This window comes from Pantherophis guttatus, chromosome 3, assembly GCF_059756535.1.
Source record: "Pantherophis guttatus breed Tessera chromosome 3, ASM5975653v1, whole genome shotgun sequence".
In the NCBI taxonomy this organism is placed as follows: domain Eukaryota; kingdom Metazoa; phylum Chordata; class Lepidosauria; order Squamata; family Colubridae; genus Pantherophis; species Pantherophis guttatus.
Window position 1 is genome coordinate 169,576,663 of NC_142065.1, and position 23,833 is coordinate 169,600,495.

Consider the following 23,833-nt stretch of genomic DNA (forward strand, 5'->3'; position numbering starts at 1 on the left):
CAGAGGAGCCCCTCTATGAGAGCGTACCGGCCGGTGGGAGGCTATTGGTGGCAGCAGGCGGTCCCGTAGGTAACCAGGTCCTAAGCCATGGAGTGCTCTAAAGGTGGTAACCAAAACCTTGAAGCGCACCCGGAAGACCACGGGGAGCTAGTGCAGCTCGCGCAGAAGAGGTGTTACATGGGAACACCATGTCGCTCCCATAACCACCTGCTCAGCCGCACTCTGCACCAGTTGGAGCCTCTGGGTGCTCCTCAAGGGGAGCCCCATGTAGAGAGCATTGCAATAGTCCAGGCGGGAAGTAACGAGGGCATGAGTGACCGTGAGTAAGGAGTCCTGATCCAGAAAGGGACGCAACTGGCAAATCAGGCGAACCTAATGAAAAATTTTCCTGGTCACGGCCGTCAAATGCTCTTCTAAAGACAGCCGTGAATCCAGGAGGACACCCAAGCTGCGAGCCCTCTCCATGGGGGCCAATGATTCGCCCCCAATAGTCAGTGATGGTGCCAACTGACTATATCGGGACATCGGAAACCACAACCACTCGGTCTTGGATGGGTTGAGCCTGAGCCTGTTTCTCCCCATCCAGATCCGCACGGCCTTCAGGCACCGGGACATCACTTCAAGGGCATCGTTGGGGTGGTCCGGGGTCGAGTTATACAGCTGAATGTCATCAGCGTACTGGTGGTACTTCATCCCGAAACCACGGATGATCTTGCCCAGCGGCTTTATATAAATGTTGAACAAAAGGGGCGAGAGGACCGACCCTTGTGACACCCCACATATGAGGGGCCTTGGGGTCGACCTCTGCCCCCCTGCCAACACAGACTGCAACTGGTCGGAGAGAAACACAGTGCCTCCCACCCCTAACTCTTCCAACCGTGCAGCATGATACCATGATCGATGGTATCAAATATCCATAGAGATCTAAGGTGTTTTGTTTTGCTTTGCTTTGTTTTGTTTTGTTTTGGTATCTTCAAGTTATTTTTGACTCCTGATGATTTTGTGGATTGGTTACTACTTGGAGTTTTCTTCGTAAGATTTCAGAAGTGTCTTGTTGTTGCATTCTTCTTAGAACTGAGAGAGAGTGACCAAACAGTCACCAAGCTGACTTCATGCCTAAGATAGGACTAGAACCAGTGGTGAAATCCAAATTTTTTTACTACCGGTTCTGTGGGCATGGTTTGTGGGCATGGTGGGCGTGGCTTGGTGGGCATGGCAGGAGAAGGATACTACCAAATCCACATTCCCTCTCCACTGCTGGGGGAAGGATATTGCAAAATTTCCATTCCCACCCCACTCTGAGGCCAGCCAGAGGTAGTATTTGCCGGTTCTCCGAACTACTCAAAATTTCTGCTACCGGTTCTCCAGAACCTGTCAGAACCTGCTGGAAATCACCTCTGACTACAACTCATAGTCTTCTGGTTTGTAGACTGTTAACCATTACACAAACTGGCTGTCTTTAAAAAATATTGTACTTGTATATTTATTGACAAACCCTCTCTGTCCTAGAATTTGGTTTTATTTCTTGTTTAATTTTAGAAAACGAAAATAGACCTTTCAATAAATGCTTGTTCCACTTCTATTTCATCTTTTCAATTAAAATGGATTAGAAAGGATCACTACCCTAATGTTTCTCTGAACTTTAAGTTGAGAGAACAAAACAGTACTGTAAACTCAGTCAATATTAATAAAATTCAGACTATATTCTATTGATTATCCTTCTCTGCCTCCAAAATTCTACTTTCTCTTTCCCCTGTTCCTTACTTCTCACTCACTCACTCTCTCTCTCTCACACACACACGCACACAGCTCATATAGCATATGATCAATGATTCAGATGGCCATACTTTCAGGAATTTCAATCATCTTGAATATACTGGGACGAATAAAATGTTGCACACATCAGCAAATTTGATCCCAATAACCCCAGAGACCCAATTTGTTATAGGAGTAAAAGCATCAGGCTAGAAATAAAGAAACTGTGAGTACTAGTCCTACCTTAGACACATAGCCTCCTGGGTGACCTTGGGTCAATCACTTTCATTCTTAGCCCTAGGAGGGCGACAACAACAAACTACTTCCAAAATCAAAACCAAACCAAAACAACCACTCCAAAAGTGCACGGCATAACACAAGAGATCAAACTCATCAGGATAGGATTTAGCATTTCATCTGCACCTGAAAGGCAAAGGCCACTCCTTTGAAGACAACAAGGTTCACATTCTGGACAGACAGGGCTACTAGTTTGAAAGAGGAGTCAAAGAGGCTATCTATGTTAAAACTGAACATCTTTCAACAGAGGGGGAAGGATATGACAGAACCTATCTCCTGCTTATAATGAGTCCTATCAGCAATCCTAAAATGGTTCTACACTGGTTTGTGTTCTGGTTCAGGTGACTCTGAGGACACAGATGAACCCTGATGTGCTTTCAACAATTCTCAGAGTCTTAGCAACTGGCTGACTGAACAGAATATAAATCCACCAGTTAATTAGAACTGAAGAATCTTCTCGGATGAGCAGTGAAACACCTTCAAGAAAAATCAAGAAAGTACCATTGCCTTTTGGAGAAAAGCACCTTTGGGACAACCATGACCTGAATTATTGAATATTTCCATAGACATATTTCCAAAATCTCGTAAAACAAAAACAAAAACCTGCAGGGGCTATCCAGGCACTGACTCGAAGACACACAGCAACCTAACTCCCACAGAAAACTCTATCCTGTTTAATGTGATACAAAATTATTGATTAAATAGAAACGAGTTGGCAAATATAAAATGAAGTCCATTTCATGCAGCTAAAGCATTTAAGCAGTTCCAGATGAACCTTGCTTCCCTATCTTCTATAACTCAGAGTGGCATTGATAACAACAGGTTCATTTGGTGGTTTTCAGCTAGCAGATTGCCTTTCCCTATGTCCAGAATAAAATATTTCAGGGTGATTAATTGTTAGTGGGCAAATGTCAATATTCCCTGAAGCATATGCTGCTGCAAATATACAGACATTTGGAAGGTATCCATTCATTTCAACTTGTGCTTACAATATTGTACCAATAGTGGTGTTCATCTTTTATAGCTTATGCAGAAGGTTTTACTGAGGCACATACTTAAATGCTAGCTCCTGGCAACTTTTATTAAACATGAGAGTTAGGTAAAGAGAAAAGGCGGAGTGAATGCTTCACCAGAGGCTTAGCTCAGCAACAATCCAATGGACTAATCAGATCAAGTGAAGTACTTTGCTGAATTAATGCCCAGTGGCAAATGCTTTATTTCTAAACAGAGACATGAAGGAGCTCAAGACTGCCTTGCAGTTGCAGGCCTGTTTTAATTCCAATTTTTGTCCAATTAATGTCCAATTTTTTTTTCATGCAGTCCAGTGGAGAAAGGCATGCAAAGCTATCCATGCAGTCAGGCAATAATTATTTGCATAAATGAGTTACTATTGTCAGATGCTATGATCATACAGATATAATGAACCCTTTTTTGTTTCTTTCTTACAGACTTCTGCATGTGTTAGGTTTCCAACTCTAAATCTTCCAAATATTACAGACTTTGAACTCCAATTTATTTTAAGGAAACATGTCTGAGAAGGATGTTCTTTGAATTTATTCTGCCTTGCACTTGAGGATAATTTTTAAAATTATTCTGAGTTAGGAGCCTATATAGAATAGCTTTCCATTCATTTGATTTAATTGCATAATTTCAAGCACAACCTGTGCAACCAATGTCCAAGGGTGAAAATCATGAGGGAATTGCATATGTGATCATTACAACATTACTTTTGTGCAGGGTATTACTGTTGCATGTTGGTCCTTCTGTACAATTGCTAAAACTTTTCCTGCCCCCCCCTTTTTTTTCTGGTTCAAAGAAAGGCTGCTTTCTTTTTGCTTGTTTCCTCCCACATTCAAACATCTGGTTTTTGCCTCATTTTGAAGTGCTTCTTTTTAAATTTCTTTTGAGATAGCGGATGTAACTGAGCTCCTAAGTGATTGGAGTCCTAAGTTGTAGCTGTGAAGATTTACCATTCAGAGCCAAATCTGTGATTTTTGAGAGGGACTGTTGTGTGAGATGCCACTCCAGAGCAAACTATTTCAACTTAATTCAACAAACAGTTGTAGCATAGAAAGAGGAAGCAAGATAGCCATCCTGGAGATTATGTAGGTCTTTAGAAACATACTAGACAACCAGAGGTGGATTCCGCTTACCTTTGCTACCAGTTCACAACGGGAGCGAATGTGTGCGTACACTCACTTCACTTGCTCGCGGCACTTCTGTGCATGTATAAAGCATCCGTGATGATGTCCAGGCAGGTGGGCGGAGCTTCCCGCCGCATATACTACTGGTTCGCAAGATCTGGACCGAATGGTAGCAACCTACTACTGTAGACAACCTATGCCCCATTGGCTTCTCATTTTAGAGATATTTACTCTAAAACAGAGTAATAGAAAAACACAAAAACAGGCAAAAAAGCCAGAGTGACTTCTGATTTTCTGCTGGCTTCCCTTTTGAGTTTCTTTGGGGAATCTGGCAGGGAGCATTGGACATCTTCCTTTTCCCTTCCCTTCTCTTCCCTTCCCTTTCCAGCAGGCAGGTAAATGGTTGCTGGTGGGTGGAGGAGGGAACAAAGGATTGCAAGACTGGCTGGAAAACTGTCACAGAACATTAAAAATGAGGATCACATCACTGCAGCAGCAACCAGTAGCACTGAAACAGCCATTCTTTCCCCCCAAATTTCATCCCCTTCAGACTCTCAGGTCCTGGATTTTGCACACACTCTGTAAATTAGCTTATTTGAAGTACCTTGGTTAAAAAAGTGTTGCCTTATGATACACCATTTTAGTCAGTTAAAGGTAATGACAATGAGAGTTGTAGTAGTATATAGAATTAGGTGTTAAGGGAATGGTTACATTTAATTCATGAACATGAGTTAACTAGCTCCTTTCTCACAACTGTGTGGATGTCCAGTTCAAGAATAGAAGCATTTAAATTTATTCAATCCATGGGAAGAACTTTTTCTTCCTCATGAATGGTATCATATCTCTATGAAAACATAATTAACTTTGTTTTTATAGATACATTAACTGTTCTGTAAAGTTCTCTGCAGCTTAAGAGAAGGTAAAAATGTAAGTGGACTCAGTATACCAGGCACTAGCAGAATTCCAGGCAAAACTCTGCTTTACATTCTGTACAGTCACAGCCTGCCACTTTCCTGATAATATCTAGAAGATAAGCTTTAAGGCTGAAATATTTTAAGAAAAGGGAACAAGTCAAGAGAAGAAAAAAGCCAGTGCAATAAGTGGTTTCTTTGAATCACATCTTTGATGCAGCTGTTCTCCAAATGTATATAATGTTTTATCGCTTTATTTTTCTTTATATAGGATTCAGCCTTAGTCAGCTGAAGTTTGATCTTTAAGGAATCAGTTAGACTGGTTATTCATGGTTTTTTTTCTGCTGAAATTTCCCTTTAGATAATTCTTGGATGTTCCTTTCCGGAATTAACATGTTCAATGTATGTTTTTTTGGTGTCATGGTCTCATTACTCAGGTTATTGGCAGTGACTAAACATTATGTGAATCTATGGAATATGGAAAAAATAGACAGGGGAGAAAAGATACGTGCAGCCATTACTACAGGTAGTAAAAGAATCTTCCAGGAAGATATATCTATCTCAGCATCTACTTCCGCCCTACTATACTGTCCTACTATCGCAGCACCATTGAGAGTGTCCTGACATATGGCCTTCTTGCATGGTATGGAAACAGCTCTGTAGTGGACAAAAAAGCTCTACAGAGAATCATTAAAACTGCCCAGAATATCATCGGACTCCAGCTATCTGTCCTGGACAACATCTTCGAATCTCGCTGTTGCATAACATTCTCAGAGACTCTTCCCATCCTGCTTACAATCTTTTTGGACTGTTGCCTTCTGGCAGAAGATACAGAACAATTAAAACTCGGACTATACATTTTCTGAATAGTTTTTATCCCAGAGCTATAATTGCAGTCAACAATGAACTAAAGGTCCCCCATCGGTGAGCTGTTGGACAGCATTACTTGGTCTGTTGTGTGGATGTTTGGGTGGTTTAGGGGTGAGGAATTGTGCTGGGTGGGAGTGTGTTTGGGGATTGTTATGTGTGTTGGACCTGGTCTTTGGGTGTTAAGTGAATTTTGTTGTATGGGTATACTGTGTATACCCGTACAATGACAATAAAGTTATTATTATTACCATCCTTTTAATTCTACCTGAAAATTAATTGACAATAACCTCCATTAACTATGCATCTCCCACAAATAAACTTCATTGGGTTCTGATGAAATATTGCATCCCCCAAAGCTAAGGATGCCCTTAGAATAACTTGAAAAGTTAATGCCAGGATGTAATAGAAAATTATGCATTGTGCAGATGTTTGACTTTTTCCCATGGAACTAAGAGTCAGGCTGACTGGGAAAAATAATTGATAGTAGATTGATGATGGGCAAAAGAAGCCGATCTTCAGACAATGCAAAATGGAAACTGCAATCCAATAGAACTGGTAGATCAATTCAGGATGATTTACTTCTAAATAAACACCTGTTGCATTGCAATGTAGCAAGTTAATAGAAGCATAAAACCAGGTGACGTATTTGGGGATTAGATTGACCTTTCCGTGCTTTGGTCCAGCATAGGGTGGCAGTAATGGAAGTCTAACTGCAAAGTAATTAAAGTGAACTCTTTACTATCAAAAAGGTAGCAGTCTTTTTGATTGTGATTCTTTCTACATCCCCCTCTGTCTGTTTCTTGAGCTACAAAAGTTTTCCCTTTTAACAATGACCTTTTTCATTTTATCTAGACTGTATCACTTGCTCTTTATGCAAGGCAGACATCTCTGATATTTTTAAAGCTATTTTTTTGGACCAAATGCCAAGGCCTTTAACTTTAAAAAGCACCTGCTGTGCGTCTCCATTTAGAATGTTTCATATCTTTTTTTACAGAATGCTGGAAATTCATGTTCTGAACTGCAGAAGCATGGAAATCTACAGAGGACTGCATTACACGTTTCACACATCATCATACCATAGCAGGTCTTCTAGAAGGACACAGGTATATTTGTCTCTTTCTTTCAGCTGATTATACATGCACAAATTATTATGCATGCCTTCTAATTATATATGCATCTTGGTTTTTTTTTTCTTCCTGCCTGTTAGATCTACCTTCAAGGAGTTACTGTTTCAGCACATTTGTCATATTTTGAGTAGGTCAAAGATGCAGAAACCTTTGAGGTTGTGTTATCTTGATTAAAATATTTCTGGGTCTGCACTTCACCATTAAAAATGCCAAGCCCCCAAATGCATATAGACAATGGCCATGTCTTCATGAATTAATAGTAGCTTAGTAAGGACAGCCCCTAACTGACTTTTCCTGGACTCAGAATGTAAATAGCTTGATCTGGTTAATATTTGGCTGACCGAGTACTGGGAAGAATTAGACTAACTTGGAAAGTCAAAGAAGACAAAGTCCTGGAAGACAGCAAGTAGAATTATTAACTACAATCTCCACCAAGGCATTATAACTTTTTTTAAAAAAAAGTATGTCTCTGCCAGCTTTCATTTACTGTAGGTGTGGCTTTCTCAGGGCATTCTATTAGCATTGGCTTAGATTGTCAAAGAATAGAGATGCCAAACCACCCTTTCTTCTGAATCATTCTCAAATTACAATTCTTTATATTGCCAGGAGGTGGTGCCTTCAATCAGTGTGGCCTAAGGATGCCATATACTGTTGAACCAGTATTGATCCTAAGATCTCAGGCCAAGTTGCACCCCTTAAAACCATGGAATAAAACCATAACTTGAAATACAAATATGTACTTATTTGTTAATTTATCACATTTCTACACCTAAATAAAAATGAAACCACAGTAGCTACAATAAGAGACACAGAATTGTACAGGAGACAAGAGGACAAGGCAAGTTGTTGCTATAGAAAAATAATAATAATTTCCAACCTACCCACTAGAGGAAGAACATACCAAAATGTACATTAGAGAAAAAATGGTTTCTCTCAAACTATATGATCCACTTTCCCCAGGTGAGGAGCACTATCTTAACAGGTCTTAATGTATACCCAGAAATATTTAACTGTGGCAACTTTAAGACTTGTGGACTTCAACTCCAAGTTGGGGCTGGCTGCAGTCATCCATGCCCAGTAGCTCTCTCATTTCAACTACTGAAATGGGTTTCACAAAGATCTATGTCATATCAACAAGATCCCATGATTTTGATACCAATATTTAAAGCTCTAATAGGTTCCTAATATGTGAGAAAGTCCGTTTCCCAGAGCATACCTTATGTATATACCAGAGGTCCAGAGTCCATAATTTTGGACTTCAACTCCCAGAATTCCTCAGCCAGCCTGGGAGTTGAAGTCCACAAGTCTTAATAGCATGTCTTGGCATTCGTAGTTGAATTTTTGTCATGCGTAGAATTTGATATGTTTGGAATTAAGAAAAAATATGATTGGAATTCATATTTGTGAGTATTTGTGGTTGTTGTTTTCTTTCAGTGGTGTTGGTTTGGTTAGAGAGAATTCACAAATAAGAGCCTCGGGGAAACATATCTGGTCTTTGCAGGTAATACAGGTAGCACATGTTCTTGTCTGAATGGCTTCAACTGACTTGTATGCCATGCATAGGAATGTGTGGGTGATCTTGCTAGTATAATTCTACTTCGTCAGATTTGTGCCCTGAACCATGCACATAATAATATCCTTTCTAAAATTATAATAGAGAGATTGACTCCTTACCTAAATTTGATTACCCCCATTATATGGCAATTATTCTTTGCATCAGCCACAATATTGTAAAAAAAAAAAAAAAAAAAGCAGGCAGTGGAACTGAGCTAGAGGCTTTGAAATATGTCTGAAAAAGCTCAGTCCTTTTCCTTTGCAATTTATTTCTGCCACAGATAACTTACCCTGAAGCCTTTATTTTGATCCAGTGTATTTTTTTTAAAAAAAAATTCTTTGAATAGAGGTGGCAAGAAATTGAGATTACTATATTGTGAGTTGGTCAGGTTTTTTTTTATTATTTTCCCCACCATGTATTTTTTATTTCAGTCCTGTGGTGGTGAAATTCCTATGGAGCAGATTCAATAAAACAGCTTCTACTTTGTTTCATGCCACATGAAAGGGAACTTGACTGTTTAAACTTCCTATTTTAAAACAACCTATTGTTTAAAACTCATTTTAAAACAACCTATTTTGAAACATACTCATCTCAAATGATCAAAGTGCCAGAGCTCACTGCAACAACATTGCCAAAAAGGCATTAAGAGTTGTTAACCTAATCTTGTGAAGCTTCTTCTCTGGTAATATTGTACTGCAAACTAGGGCATACAAAACCTTTGCTAGACCAATTCTCGAATACAGCTCATCTGCCTGGAATCCGCAGTATATCGGACATTAATACAATTGAGTGAGTTCAGAGGTATTTCACAAGAAGAGTACTCCACTCCTCTGCTCACAATACACGAGCACACAATAGATACAAACTTAAGGTAAAGCGCTCCAAACTCGATTGCAGAAAATACGACTTTAGCAACAGACTGGTCAATGCTGGAATGCACTACCTGATTCTGTGGTTACTTCCCCAAACTCCTATTACTTTAACCTTAGAGTGTCTACTATTGACCTCACCCCATTTCTAAGAGGTCTGTAAGGGGCGTGCATAAGTGCACCAGCGTGCCTACCATCCTGTCCTACTGTCCCCATATCCCTATCCTGTATTCATAATCATGTTTATATTTATATCTGTTATTTTATACGTATTTGACAAATAAATAAATAAAATAAAATAAAATAAAATAAATAAATATATTTAGAAGCATTTGTAATAAGATATTAAGCTAACAGTTTCAGGACTCAATTTCAGAACTCTAGTAGGATAAGGCACATCAAAAGGATATGATTCATTAGACCACTATAGCTTCAGTTTGTGCAAAATGCAGTGGCCCACATGGTTTTGTGCAGACCTTGATGTACACATGTTTCACCTCTCCTGCAGGAACTGCATTGGTTGCCAATTTGCTTCCAGGTGCAATTCAAGGTGTTGGCTGTCACCTTTAAAGCCCTTCATGGCTTGGGACCAGGTTATCTGGGGGACAATCTCTTGCCGGTCACATCTACTTGACCCACCAGATATATATATATGAATATATGTATGTATGTGTGTGTATGTGTGTATGTGTGTGTATATATATATATATATATATATATATATATATATATATATATATATATAAAAATATATATATATACACACACACACACATATAGGACACACCATTTACCAGAAGAAAACACACACAAACCGCTATCTGCACGCACTCTCACACCACCACCCAGCACAGATCAACTCCGTAGCCAAGACACTCATCTCCAGAACAAAACGCTTAGCTGACGAACAACACCTAAAAACCGAACTACACACTCTCACTAATGTACTAACATCCAACGGATTCCAAAGAAATAAGATTACCAACCTAATCCAAAAAGAAACCCCCACTAAAACCCAAGACAGAGAACAAGAAAACGGCAAAGCCCTCCTCCCATACATAAAAGACACCACAGACAGAATCAGCAAGATCCTCCACAAACACAACATCAAGACAGCATTCTGCACAAACCAAAAAATATCCACCATTCTAAGAAACCCCAAAGACAAAATTGAATTAGAAAATCAAGGAGTATATGAAATCCCATGCTCCGCCTGGCCCACCATATACATCGGACAAACCAACAGAAGAATAAGTGCATGCATTGAAGAACACAAGAACTCAGTCAGAAAAGAGGAACCAACTTCTTCCCTGGTCCAACACCTTAAAGCCACAGGACATGATATTGACTTTAAAAAGACCAGAACTATCGCCAAAACCGAACATCTTAACAACAGAATAATCAGAGAAGCCATCGAGATAGAAAAATGCCCACACAGCATGAATAAACGAGATGATACCTCCCGCCTACCAGCCATTTGGAAACCCGCCCTCATTGACAAACGAGTCCCTAACACAAAGAATGACACCAGACCCACACTCACGAAAACCACACAGGATGTCACCACCACACATCCACACAAAAAGCAAACCCACACCGATGAAGCACAGCCACAAACCAGAAGTCAGACCACAGCTGCATCATTAGCCACTTTAAATCCCTCCAATCCATGCATGAAGCAAACTGACACCCACCATGAAGATGTGGAACGACCAAGAACATGAAGCCAAACAACAGCAATGCAGCTCACCAGTTCAAATCCCCCTGCAACTCAGACTAACACGAGCACAACCAAACCCCCACCTAAACAGAACACACCCCCATCCAATCAGAGCACAGCCAACCCCTCATCCAATCAGAGCACAGCCAAACCCCCAACCAATCAGAACACACCTCCACCCCATCAGAACACAGCCAAGCTCCCACCCAATCAATTCACACCCCCACTAGCAGTTAAAAAGAAGAAACAGCTGCGATCTCACATTGCTCCTAGAAGCACGAAGCCGAAAACACCAGCCTGAAGATGACGAATGAGACTTCGTCAAAACGTCACCAAGACACTTCCAATTTTATGCAGGAGAAAACCCGAATAACCAAAGATATATATATATAGTGGCTCTTCTAAATATATGGCAACTCATATTGCTCTTTTTTGCTTTAGCACTTCCCATTGCATGCCATTGCGTGAGTGGCTACCTCGCTGCCTTGAAGCTTGTAGGGATGGTCATCATATTTTGTAATATGACCATAAAATACTCTGCACAGATTTAGTAATTATTGTGTTAATAACAGAGTAATTGTGCAGTTGTTTCTTCCAAACAAATTACATGGTAGTCATCTTTTGAATTACCATTAAAATGAAAAATGTCTTCACTAGATGCCAGTGTGTGATTAACTACTAATTATAATATAATGACACACTTATTGGTATCTGGCAATATAAAGCGTTGTACAAAATTTGAATACTATGAGGTATTGTCAATGCTGAGAGAAGTCCAAGTATATTATTTTTGTTGACTGTGTCTATCTGTCTGTCTTGGTCTCTCTTTAACAATGGCTGTAAATGTGCTAACATTCACAGATCTGTTCTTGGCAAACACTAAATATCTGTTGGCACTTGGGACACAACATGATGATCCACATTACAGAAATAGTTTACTTACTGACAAAAAGATGATATTTTAGTAAATCTGAGCCAGATGCATGGGTAAGCAGGTAAATTTGACAAAGACATAAGTTGTAAATATAATGTATAAGATGGTGCATCTGAATTCTTTTGTTGTGCTAATGAGCCAGAGGCAATCTAGATCAGGGGTCTCCAACCTTGGCAACTTTAAGCCTGGAGGACTTCAAGTCCCAGAATTCCCCAGCTAGCTGGGAATTAAAGTTGCCAAGAATGGAGGCCCCTGGTTCGCACCAGTTTTATAGAACCAGTAGTAAAACCAGTGGGAGGCTCCGCCCACCAACCCTGACATCATCAGAATGGATGTGCAGAAGAGCACGCGCGTGTGAGCAAAGCGAGTGCACGTGCCTGGCCCCATTGCGAACGAGCTAAGTAGAATCCACCCCTGTTGGAGACCCCTGATCTAGAGCATTGGGAACACAGTTTTCTTGACCAGATAAAAAAGAGAAACCAGTAGACATGCAGATAGTTGTATGAGGAAGAGTTATGACTAGCAGATGAGCTGTCAAGGTAAAGCAATATTGTTCAGATAAAATACAGAAAATCCTCAATGTCATTAGGACATGAAGGGAGAACCAATGTGCGGCAAAATAAGTTGGGAAGAAAAGTCTAATTTTATAAATTCCTTTATTTGCAATGCTGGCTGGCATTTTATAAGGAACAAAAGATATGAGTCTAGCAAAAATTCAAATGGGTATCTCTTATTCTTCACTCTGCAATATGAAGAGAATCATATTGCTTTATTTTAGATACCCTCCCCCCTCGCCCCATTCCAGGACTCTTATTGGTTTCAAACTACACTTACATTTACTGTGAGGAATACTACATTCTTTTTCTAATGGTTGTCAGGAAGAGTATCTTTTATTAGTTTCAAGTTATGGATTCCTGAAATTGCTTTCCCTTCCTGAATGGTAGATTATTACTGGTAACTTCTGCACAAAAGGGGAATAAGCTTTTCTTGTGTGTTACTTCTATACTAAGGAAACACATTTGGAAGAGGAGGGAAGGATGGAATTAAAGCTCTTGAGTAATGAAGTGCTATAATGGCAACCTGAGGGAACTGGTAAAGATTTTATTCACTCAAGATGGTTCAATTTCTATCGTAATTCAAAAACATCTATAAAATATCTGCCCCTAGTTAGTTGTTTCAAAGCTCCATTATTCTGCAAACAGTTACAGGACCAAATATGGAAGAAAGCAGAAGGAAGCCCATTACAGTACATTTAAAGAACTTTCCTAAACTTACAATGACCTTTATAATCTATAAAAGGATTATATATTACTGCCACCCCAATTGCCATATTTTCAACAGATGATGAGATTATGGCAACAAGACCCTCTGGTCATTTTGTAGTGGAGAAGTGACAGGTGGTAAGAAGTGTCTCAGGAGCTGACTTGAAGCTTTTGAAATGCTATAAAAGAAATCACAGCTATGCTACAGACAAAAGGTTTTTTTAAAAAAAATATATAGTGCAAAATATCTATTACTGAATTATGCCAGACTCTAAGGAAAGGGTTCTGGTTGCTGAGAAACTGGAGTCATTTTCATCTCAACAATCTCAGCAGATTACCAAGGTTTACATTCAGTAGAGGAATGTCAACCTGTTCCCAGCTCCACACAAATGGAATCCTTTTCATCAGTGTCCCATAGGTGCTTTTTCAAGAGGCAACTGGACTTTCTGGTTTTTCTTTGAAGATGTTTCTTGGATTGAGAAGCAAAATGTTTTCAAATAAAAACAAGAAAGTCCAGTTGCCTCTTGAAAAAGCATCTCCAGGACAGCCATGACCTGGATGACTGAGAATCTCCATAGACATCTGTTCATCAGTCTCTCTACTGACTTGAAATAGGTCCCACACAGTCATGCAGTAAGATAACTTTTGTAACTTTGAGCAGAACCTACAGTATATGCATAAAGTAGGATTATGCAAAGCATTTGACAGATATGCTTTCATGCTTGCCTTAAGACATTAACTCAGCTGCTTTTTGGAAGGCTCATGTGGCTGCTGTGAGAACTCTTTCAAAGCTCTCCCCATTTATCTAGGTATGCAGGAAATACATCCAATACAATCCTCATCAAACTATAGTCTTCATTTAGCGCTCTACTGTATTCCAGCTGACCAGGAAGGAAAGGAAAAATGGAATTTTGTTATATTGTAAGCCTGGGCTGGAAGAAGTACATAACCTATAACAGTGGGTCTCTAGAGACTGGGAATGTCAAGGTGAGAATTATACCTGGTGGAGCAAGATGAGCTGTTTACAAAAAATCCAGATAATGTCTCAAAGTAGAATGGTCAGTTTATGCACAACCCACTACACAATTAATACAATATATAATATGATAGCAAGAATATGTTTATAGCTAATTTGTGCTTTGCATTTTTTACCTTGAAATAAATCTGATAATTCCAAGAACATATAGTTACAGTGATTGCCTAAAATGTCTTTATGGATTATTTCTATGAAAGCCAATTTCACAAAGTTCTTCAGATATTATCAAGTGATTAAGGTTTACTTGTATAATTATATTATTATGTTCAGGAGATCTTATTTCACTTATGTCAGATAGGTTGGCATAGGATTGCCTCATCAGAAAACTCATCTAACACTACAGTCCAATGACTAGAGGTTAATTTTGGCCTATTGATCATATTATTTCTGAAAAGAGTGATAGTACATTTGTTATTTTATCTCTGAACATGTCCTGGCATTCTGCCTTTGATTAAAGATAATTAATTGGATTGGACTTTGAATCAAAAAGTGCATTTCAGGAAGTCACAGAGAAAGATGCTGTTTGACATGAGAAAAGAAACAAATAATGCTGCTAACTGATTTTCAGACATTATGCATCCTATTTGAGATGTGGTGGCCCAAGTACAAAAGCAACGGCCTTGCATTATAATATCCTGAAGCATAGTTTGCAATTTTAACACCAGCATGATTGGGAATGGTTCCCTATGAAGTTATGTATCATCTTTCAATAAATAGGTAGTCTTTTCCTAGACTAAGAACAGACTGTTCTGTTCAGCAGTTTCTTAATACTAATTAAAACTATGCTAGTTGACTTTGCATTAATGTATGTGTGGTAGAGTGAGAGAGAGCAAGAAAATATTGATGAAAGAGTCACTGTTTGATGTTCAAAAGAGGGGGAAAAATAAGATTTTTGTTCTTGAACATAACAAATATACATACATTGGCATTTCCAATAATGCTTTAATAGGGAAATAATGAAAAAAGAAATCCTCTCTCCCTTCTTTCTCATTTCAAGATTTGACTCAAGTTCAATATTTAATATAGGTATAGATGAAGAGCTGTGAAAGAAATAGCTTATAAAGATAACAGACCTTCTCCCAAGCAATGAAACCCAAAACAAAATCCTTTCCCATTAAAAAAGCATTTTCCTGAAGTCCTTTTAATATTTTTAAAATATATTTACCATTATTTTCTTTTTATAGATCCTTCAAGGGGTCTGTTGAATTTTCTTAATCATTTCAAAATAAATCCAAAAGTAATTCAAGTGTTTGTTTTTTATTAAAGCTACCTTTTATCCAGATGATTATGAGGCTCCCAGCTCACATATTTGACCTATTTTTGTGTTAGCAGAAAAAAACCCTGTCTACCTGCTAATGCTGATATATATTCTTGATTACTTCTCAAAAGCCATCACGTTGTAATGTCTGCATAAAGATTGGAATTAAATATGAAAGTGGACATATGACAACTCTTTGTAAAAACCTTTTATGGAAATGGAATAAGATTATTTTTTTTCTTGATTTTAGCATACAATAAATGATTCTCAATAACTTTTTGGTTGACAGTAAAGAAAAATAATTGTGGCATCTGCGAAATTTTATTTCAAATGTTTCATTTTCTATATACAATATAGCTGTATTTGGAAGGATGTGAATCCTTCAGAATAACTCCTTTCATTAATATTAATAACTTCAAGAGATATTGTGCTATGTAGTTAAGATGTTTGGTTAGGAAAAGGCAAATTCAGATTCTAATCCACCCTTACCAATGGTAGCTCTCTGCATGATTTCTGGCCATTCTTTCTCTCTTTGCCTCATTTATTTTTCAGGATTATTGTAAGCAACAATAGGAGAATGGAACATCACTTGTGCCCCTTGAGTTCTTTAATGAAATGCAGGGTATCAAACAAGTGACAATTATCTACAGTTGCTTTTCAGTCATGCTATGGACATAAATGCACCAAAGATGTTTTAGAAAAACAATCAACATAGTACGGAAGAAATCAAATATACTTATTTTGGTCATTAAAAAAATGTCTAAATCCATACTTAGGAATTATGTTTGCTAGATTAGTTCAGCATCATAAAATTGCAAGCCTTTTGATTTTCATCCTTCTCTTTTATTTACTTGTTTTTGTTTTTGTTTTTTGTTTTGTTTTTTGTTTTGTATTGTAGTGTTTGATTATTTCATCAGCCACAGTTGAATCAATGGGACTGCATCCATCAGAATTAGTCTAGGTAAAGGGATGATTTGTTATCCTAGGAACTAATAATCCAATATTGAGGCTGATAATCCATGGTGATATTTTGCCTATGTTTTTCACTGACAAAGTCACTTAGCTCTTATTAACATTTTTTAGCATTATTTTAAAAGAGGACGAGAAGTAACACTTGAGATATATTTGAGAAAATGGCTATTTATTTCTTATTATTTAAAGAATGCAAGTTGTGTTTTGGAAATTACCAGAGGCATTAACAGAAAGTAATGATAATGAAAAAATGAAGGCATAAAATGCCAAAGCAAAATTTTAAAAAGTACTATTTTCAAGTAGAAGTGGTAAATCACACTATATTATAGAAGCAAATCAGAGTGTATGATAATTAACAGTAGTACATCATCAATATTGTTTTATAACATTCACTGTTTGGAAATAAGTTTTATGGTATTGAATATTTATACCCCACTGTTCTATGTTTACACTTCTAGCCTACATAAATAATGAATTAATATTAAACAATTTAAAATGTTAAAAGGTAGAACAGTAAAAGCAGCTAAATAGAATGCAAACTAGCTTAAGCAATTTTTTGAAAAAACTTAATTGAAGGAATTTTGTGCAAATAATGATGCTAGATGTCACGTGTGCCTTTAGGAAGTCGATGACTCTCCAAAATGCTGCCCCAATCAACAAGCCCATCTTCTGTCATTCCTCTTCATTATACAATGATCTGTTTTGAAAAAGTAGAAGTGCAGGGTTCAGAAGAGGATAGATAATGAGAAAGGCAAGGATGTTCTGAAAAAAAATCTATTTTTGCTTTATTGATATATTAAGGCTTTTAACAATGCCAACTACAGATTAACAGAGTTGCAAGGGACCTTATAGGTCATCTAGTCCAACCCCCCACTCAAGCAGGAGACCCTACACCATTTCTGATAAATGGCAGTCCAATTTTTTCTTGAAAGTCTCAAGTGATAAAGCCCCCAAAACTTTCAAAGACAAGCTGTTCCATTGGTTGATTGTTGTCCCTGTCAGAAAGTTCCTCCTCATTTCTAGGTTGAATCTCTCCTTGGTCAGTTTCCATCCATTATTCCCTGTCTGGCCTTCAGGTGCTTTGGAAAACAGCTTGACACCCTCCTCTCTGTGGCAGCCCCTCAAGTATTGAAAGACTGCTATCATATAATATCAATTATATCATATTATATCATATTATATCAATAAATTCTAGATATCCTTTAAAAATAGGAATTTACTACATCACCACAACTGCTTATTGAAGGATGCATATGATAACCAGATTGCAACAGTTAGAACAAAACAGAAAATTAGATATCATAGTCATGTTTATTTAACTTATATGCTGAACATATAATAAAATTGCTGGAGCCAAGAAGTAAACCTGGAATGAAAAATGGACAGAAACATCAAGAACCTTAACTATATTGAGGATACCAGTTTAATAGTTGGACGATTATGCTGGAGGGACAACTCAATACAAAGAAGAGGAGGAAGAGGGCAAGGAGCGTGAGGGCACTAAGGAATATTTGTATTTGTAGGTTCATGTTGACTGTAGCTATGAAATAAAGACATGCTAACTGTTTGGAAAAAGACATGACCGATCCAAACAAAATATTAAAATGCAGATACATCACCTTGATTATAAAATACATATTTCCTGGCCATAGTTTTCCTAGTAGTAACAAAGTAGTAGTAGCTGTTCCCAGTAATAACATCTATGAAAACCTGACTATTAGAAAGGCTGAATGAAGAAAAATTGATGCCTTTGAATTGTAGTGCTGGAGAAATTGGCTGACAATAACCAGGACTGCAAGAACAAAAAATAATTCAGTGCTAGATGAATTGCTCACTGGGAATACTAATAATGAAGTTAAAGTTTAAATATTTGGATGCATAATGTGAAGTTAAGAGTCACTGGAGAAATCAAAGGCAACCAAACAAAAGTTAAAGAGAAGACAAAGTGGTTAATTCTGTCATTGATGACACAAGCAGGCAGTTACAAGAATTCAGAGAAACAATTACTGAATCAGACATCGGGAAATGATGTTGAGTCAGAAGTGATTGAACAATAACCAGAAAGTAGAATTTTAAAATATTAACACTTCATAAAAATATTTTAAAACAGTATTATACTTGAAAATTATTTGTAATATTATTTAATTTTTAACACTAATTACAAATGCCTAACCATTTTCAGTTCCAAAACAAGTCTATTTCCTTGAAGCATGCTTTATATAATAAAGTGACTGCATTTTAAAATATTAAAGTTTTACCTACAATAATAAAAAATACAAACTAAAGAGAGGGAAAAAAATAAAAAAATAAAAGTTGCAAGAAAGCAAAGAAGAAAGATTAGAAAGAGAAAATAGCAATCTGCCTAATATCTCAATTTCATTCATATGGAGATAGTATATATATAAAACCAAAGCAAAATTTTTCATTATTTTGTATTTTCCCTATCTGTAGTGCAAATCAGAGGTGGTATTCAGCAGGTTCTGACCAGTTCTGGAGAACCGGTAGCAGAAATTTTGAGTAGTTTGGAGAACCGGTAAATACCACCTCTGACTGGCCCCGCACCCGTCTATTCTCTGCCTTCCAAGTCCCAGCTGATCGGGAGGAAATGGGGATTTTGCAGTAACCTTCCCCTGGAGTGGGATGGGAATGGAGATTTTACAGTATCCTTCCTCAGCCACACCCACCAAGCCAGGCCCACAGAACCAGTAGTCAAACATTTTGAATTCCACCACTGGTGCAAATGTTTAATTTTTGAAGAAGGGCTCAAAACATCAAGTCTCCTCAGCTTAGGAGACAGCCAGTGACCAGCAGCTATTACAAGCAGTTTCTTAATATGCAGAATCATCCAAGGAATGCACACACACACGCATGTATAAACATAGAGATATAATTGGGAGGAAATGTTGCTTGACATTGATTGATGGCTATAATAAACTTGAATTCTCTGAATATTGCCTGAAAAAGGAAGAGAAGGACTTAATAAAAACAGCAGAATTTTCATTCCAACAGCTGCAACAGGTATTTTGTAAACCTAATGGATCTTAATTACCCATTTAAGCTCAAATATTTCTATTGTCCATAGAAACAGGTTCCAAAAATATAGTGCTGTCTAGCTATCACGATGATTGCAGCTATGTCTTAAAATGTGAACAGTTACACAGATGATACTATCTCTGCTAATAAAGAGGTTTTGTGGTTTCACCCCTATGAACATTAACAATGCTACTATGCTTTTTATATAATTCTGGCAACACAAAGGCTGCCCTTGAAGACTTTTCAAAAATCTATTTAGATGGATGTTCCCACAAATGGGAAAAACTTGCTGGAAGGGAGGGTTGCACAAAATCCTGTCCCTGGGACCTAAGGACTTTCTTTGACCACAACTGCTGAAAATTAGTGGCAAAATTTTCTCTTATTCTGAATTATGAAACACTTGGTAGAGTTTGCCTTTAAACAGGGACAGTATCATCTTGCACATATATCTGGTCTCCACAAAAGATACAATAATTACCACCATCTTAGCCCATTACACTTTCCAGCCATTCAAGAAATGCAATAGGCTAATATGCTTGAGATTATGGGAATTGTAGTCCTATAAATTTGAAAGGTACCAGGTCAGGAAAGGCTTTCCACTATGAGATGGGGGTATTAATAATTCTGTTACATAGGCAGATGGAAATGTTTTCCAGCAAGCTTTTTTAACAATTTCCTGCAAAGGCAATTGGCTTATTTCATTGTAAAATGAAGAGACTGTATACAAAACAGGGGTGAAATCCAGCAGGTTCTGGAAAATCGGTAGTGGAAATTTTGAGTAGTTTGGAAAACCGGTAGCAGAAATTTTGAGTAGTTCGGAGAATCGGCAAATGTTACCTCTGGCTGGTCCCAGAGTGGGGTGGGAATGGGGATTTTGCAGTATCCTTCCCCTGCCACGCCTACCAAGCCATGCCCACAGAACCAGTAGTAAAAAAAATTGGATTTCGTCACTGATATAAGACCATTATTATTTTGTGTTTGTTTTTCCTTTCAATAAAGGAACACTCTATCTATCTATCTATCTATCTATCTATCTATCTATCTATCTATCTATCTATCTATCTATCTATCATCTGTCTGTGCCTGCCTGCCTATGTCTGTCTGTCTGTCTGTCTGTCTGTGTCTGTCTCTCTTTCTTATTCTTTCTTCTATCTATCTATCTATCTATCTATCTATCTATCTATCTACATCTATCATCTGTCTATGCCTGCCTACCTGTCTATGTCTGTCTGTCTGTCTGTCTGTCTGTCTGTCTCTCTTATCTTATTCTATCTATCTATCTATCTATCTATCTATCTATCTATCTATCTATCTATCTACATCTATCATCTGTTTGTGCCTGCCTACCTGTCTGTCTATGTCTGTCTGTCTGTCTCTCTTATTTTATTCTATCTATCTATCTATCTATCTATCTATCTATCTATCTATCTATCTATCTATCTATCTTCTACCTATCTGTGTTCATTTATTCAAATGAGAAACAAAAACAAAATAATAAAGGTGTTTATAAAAAGGAATTAATTGTAAAATGTGTCATAATATGAACTCCTTCAGCAATGAGGGGAACTGCATTGTAAGGTCTGAAGTGTGGAGTAAAATGAAGACTGAAAGACCCAAGAGGTGCGTATTACAATAATGAAGCTTTTGTTCACTACAAAGATGGGTGGATGCGTGTGTCTGAAGGCTTATGGTAAATTATAGTGTAAATTCACTGGCACTCATTTATTAATGTATAAAATACTTCCCTGTACATGGTTTGTCCCTGTGCCAATATAATGCATGCATTTGGAGTAGCAGGGAGTGAAGAGTACAGAAGAAAAACAGAATAAGACTATGTTGTACTAGCTTAGCTCCGGCAGACATGTTTTGCCCTAACATGTCTGTCATTCTCATAATGATCCAAAATAATTGATCCAGTTAATAGGGGCTGCTAGGAGCCTGAAGACTTGGACATTGTGCTGGCAAGTGTCAGGGTTATATGGGTCAAAGGGACTAAGCTTTGAGTGACTGAGAAGCAATGTTGTTTCTTTGGATTTCCCAAAAGCCAATGAAATTCTGGCAGGAGTGGGAACCTATGGAGGGGGGGGAATGTGGTCAAGGAATTCAAGGCAGTGGCTGCATCATCAGGTCAGTAGCCCCACAACATAGATAAATGGGGTAGGGCTTCAAATGTCTTGGAGCCCATTTCAATATTTGACCCCTTGTAGATTTTCCTGGCAAAGGTCACAGCAGAAATATAGTTAATACAGAGAGGTGAGTAAGTATTTTGTAAGAAAAAAGGAAATGTGTGACAATTTTGAATGACACTTGAATTCAATTTTTTCTTGTAAAAGAAACTACCTTTAGATAGGTCTAGGGACTAAGCACAAATTATTCACATTCTTTGCTTCTTTAATCTATAAATAAAAATGTTAGGTAGTGTAATTTGCATCTTGAAAACTCAGTTGGCAGTTTGATAGCATATATCCATCTCCCAATATCAAATTACTATAATCAAATGATAGTTAATCAACTTCATAGCATTAGGATTTTGATTCAGCAAATTCATGATATTGATAAAAGAATATCAAAGAGAGAGGGGGAGAGGGCAATTAAAGGTTTAAACTTTTTTAAAGTTTAGATTTATTCAGGAACCAAAATGAAATATAAGTTAGAAGTTATTTAGCTGGCCATCCAGCCAATTGTCCCAAGTCATAAATATTCTTGAAAATAGTTTAGGGTACCAAATAGTTCTATTTCACTGAAATGCTTTGTTAAAAGAGACTATACTATATATGTGCCAATTCTTTAGTTTTATGAGTGACTTGGACACTTTTGTAAATGTTCAACCTAAATATCACCTGCTACTTGATTTGTTGGTTTTAATTGCTTTTTAATCATACAAATCTGTCAATTGAATTTTTGATCCACCTACATCTGCAGCCCCTTTTGGTACCCCACTTCATTGGTTTAGAATAAATAGCATTACAGGTTGTGGTTCAAACATAGAGTATGATATAACTTGATCCCAAAAGGACAAGTCTATGTCTATGTCTAAAGGCTTCGGTATTATTTCTTGAGCCTATAATGGGAATCACGAAATAGGAGCAACTTTTCTGGGAGCAAATAGTTGAAAGTTTTGTTTCTTTTTTTTTTCTTTCTGTTAAACATTTTTACAATTTAAACCTTTTTAAAAAATGGCAAAAATCAGCTCTTACCTATAATTCTTTTGCTCTTTTTAAAAAGGAAACAAAAAGTATATATAGAAAAAATGATATAAATACAAAAAAAAGAAACTGATACCTTTAACAAAGGAAATTTTTACATAAAAAAGATTGCATTCGGAAGTTTATTCCAAAAGTCTAAGAATGATTGGTATTTTGTATTAACTTATAATTGAGTTCATTGGCTTCTGCCAAAATAAATTAATTTTACAAAGTTTACCTTCTGAAAAAAAAAAAAAAGAACCTAGAACAGTACTATTGACCTTATCATCACTTTGGTGTCTGGTTTGTCTGGGTGTTGCTATTCAGGATCATCTTTAAAAAAAAGTCAGTCAGGGGCAGCTGTGGCTACTATATTCAGAGAACGTGCCACAGCTGACATAACATCTAAACTGAATGAGTTATAACTGGATTCATTTAGTGTGATAAATGAAATGCTTGAGATGATGGCTCACAATGCTTTACATATATTACTTAGAGAGACTGAGAAGCAGTTTCCAATGCTATATAGTAATTGTGTATGAGGATGCAAATATCAGCATGGTGCAAGTTACATATTTATTGAAAAATGCTTGTCTTGCTTTCTGTTTTTTGACAAAAGACCAACATTTTTATTTGCTATTTTGAAATATATCCTCTGCCACTTTATCATTCTTCCCAAAGGTGCTCTGGCTAGTGGCTTGATGGAGCATTTACTGTTGTTAGCCTCTGAATTGATTACAGATTCTTATGAGGAAAACCTGGCATTTTCAGGTAGTTATGCATGGAACTTGAAAAAAAAATAGATATCTGCATCACACTTTTTCCCATCTGCATAATGCTACATGTAATCAAGGGAAAGAATGTAAAACTCAACTCTTCTGTATGCAACTCTTCCTAAGTAAGGA

At 37.4% G+C, this 23,833-nt stretch overlaps 1 long non-coding RNA gene across 1 annotated transcript in view; it reads left to right on the forward strand.

Annotated features, from left to right (window-relative positions):
- LOC117672732 (uncharacterized) overlaps positions 1-23,833 on the forward strand; it is a 93,235-nt gene that overhangs the window by 51,300 nt on the left and 18,102 nt on the right. Inside the window, exon 2 of the long non-coding RNA XR_004593337.2 lies at positions 6,972-7,080. This is a non-coding gene — a long non-coding RNA (uncharacterized LOC117672732). The remainder of the gene's footprint in view (positions 1-6,971; positions 7,081-23,833) is intronic.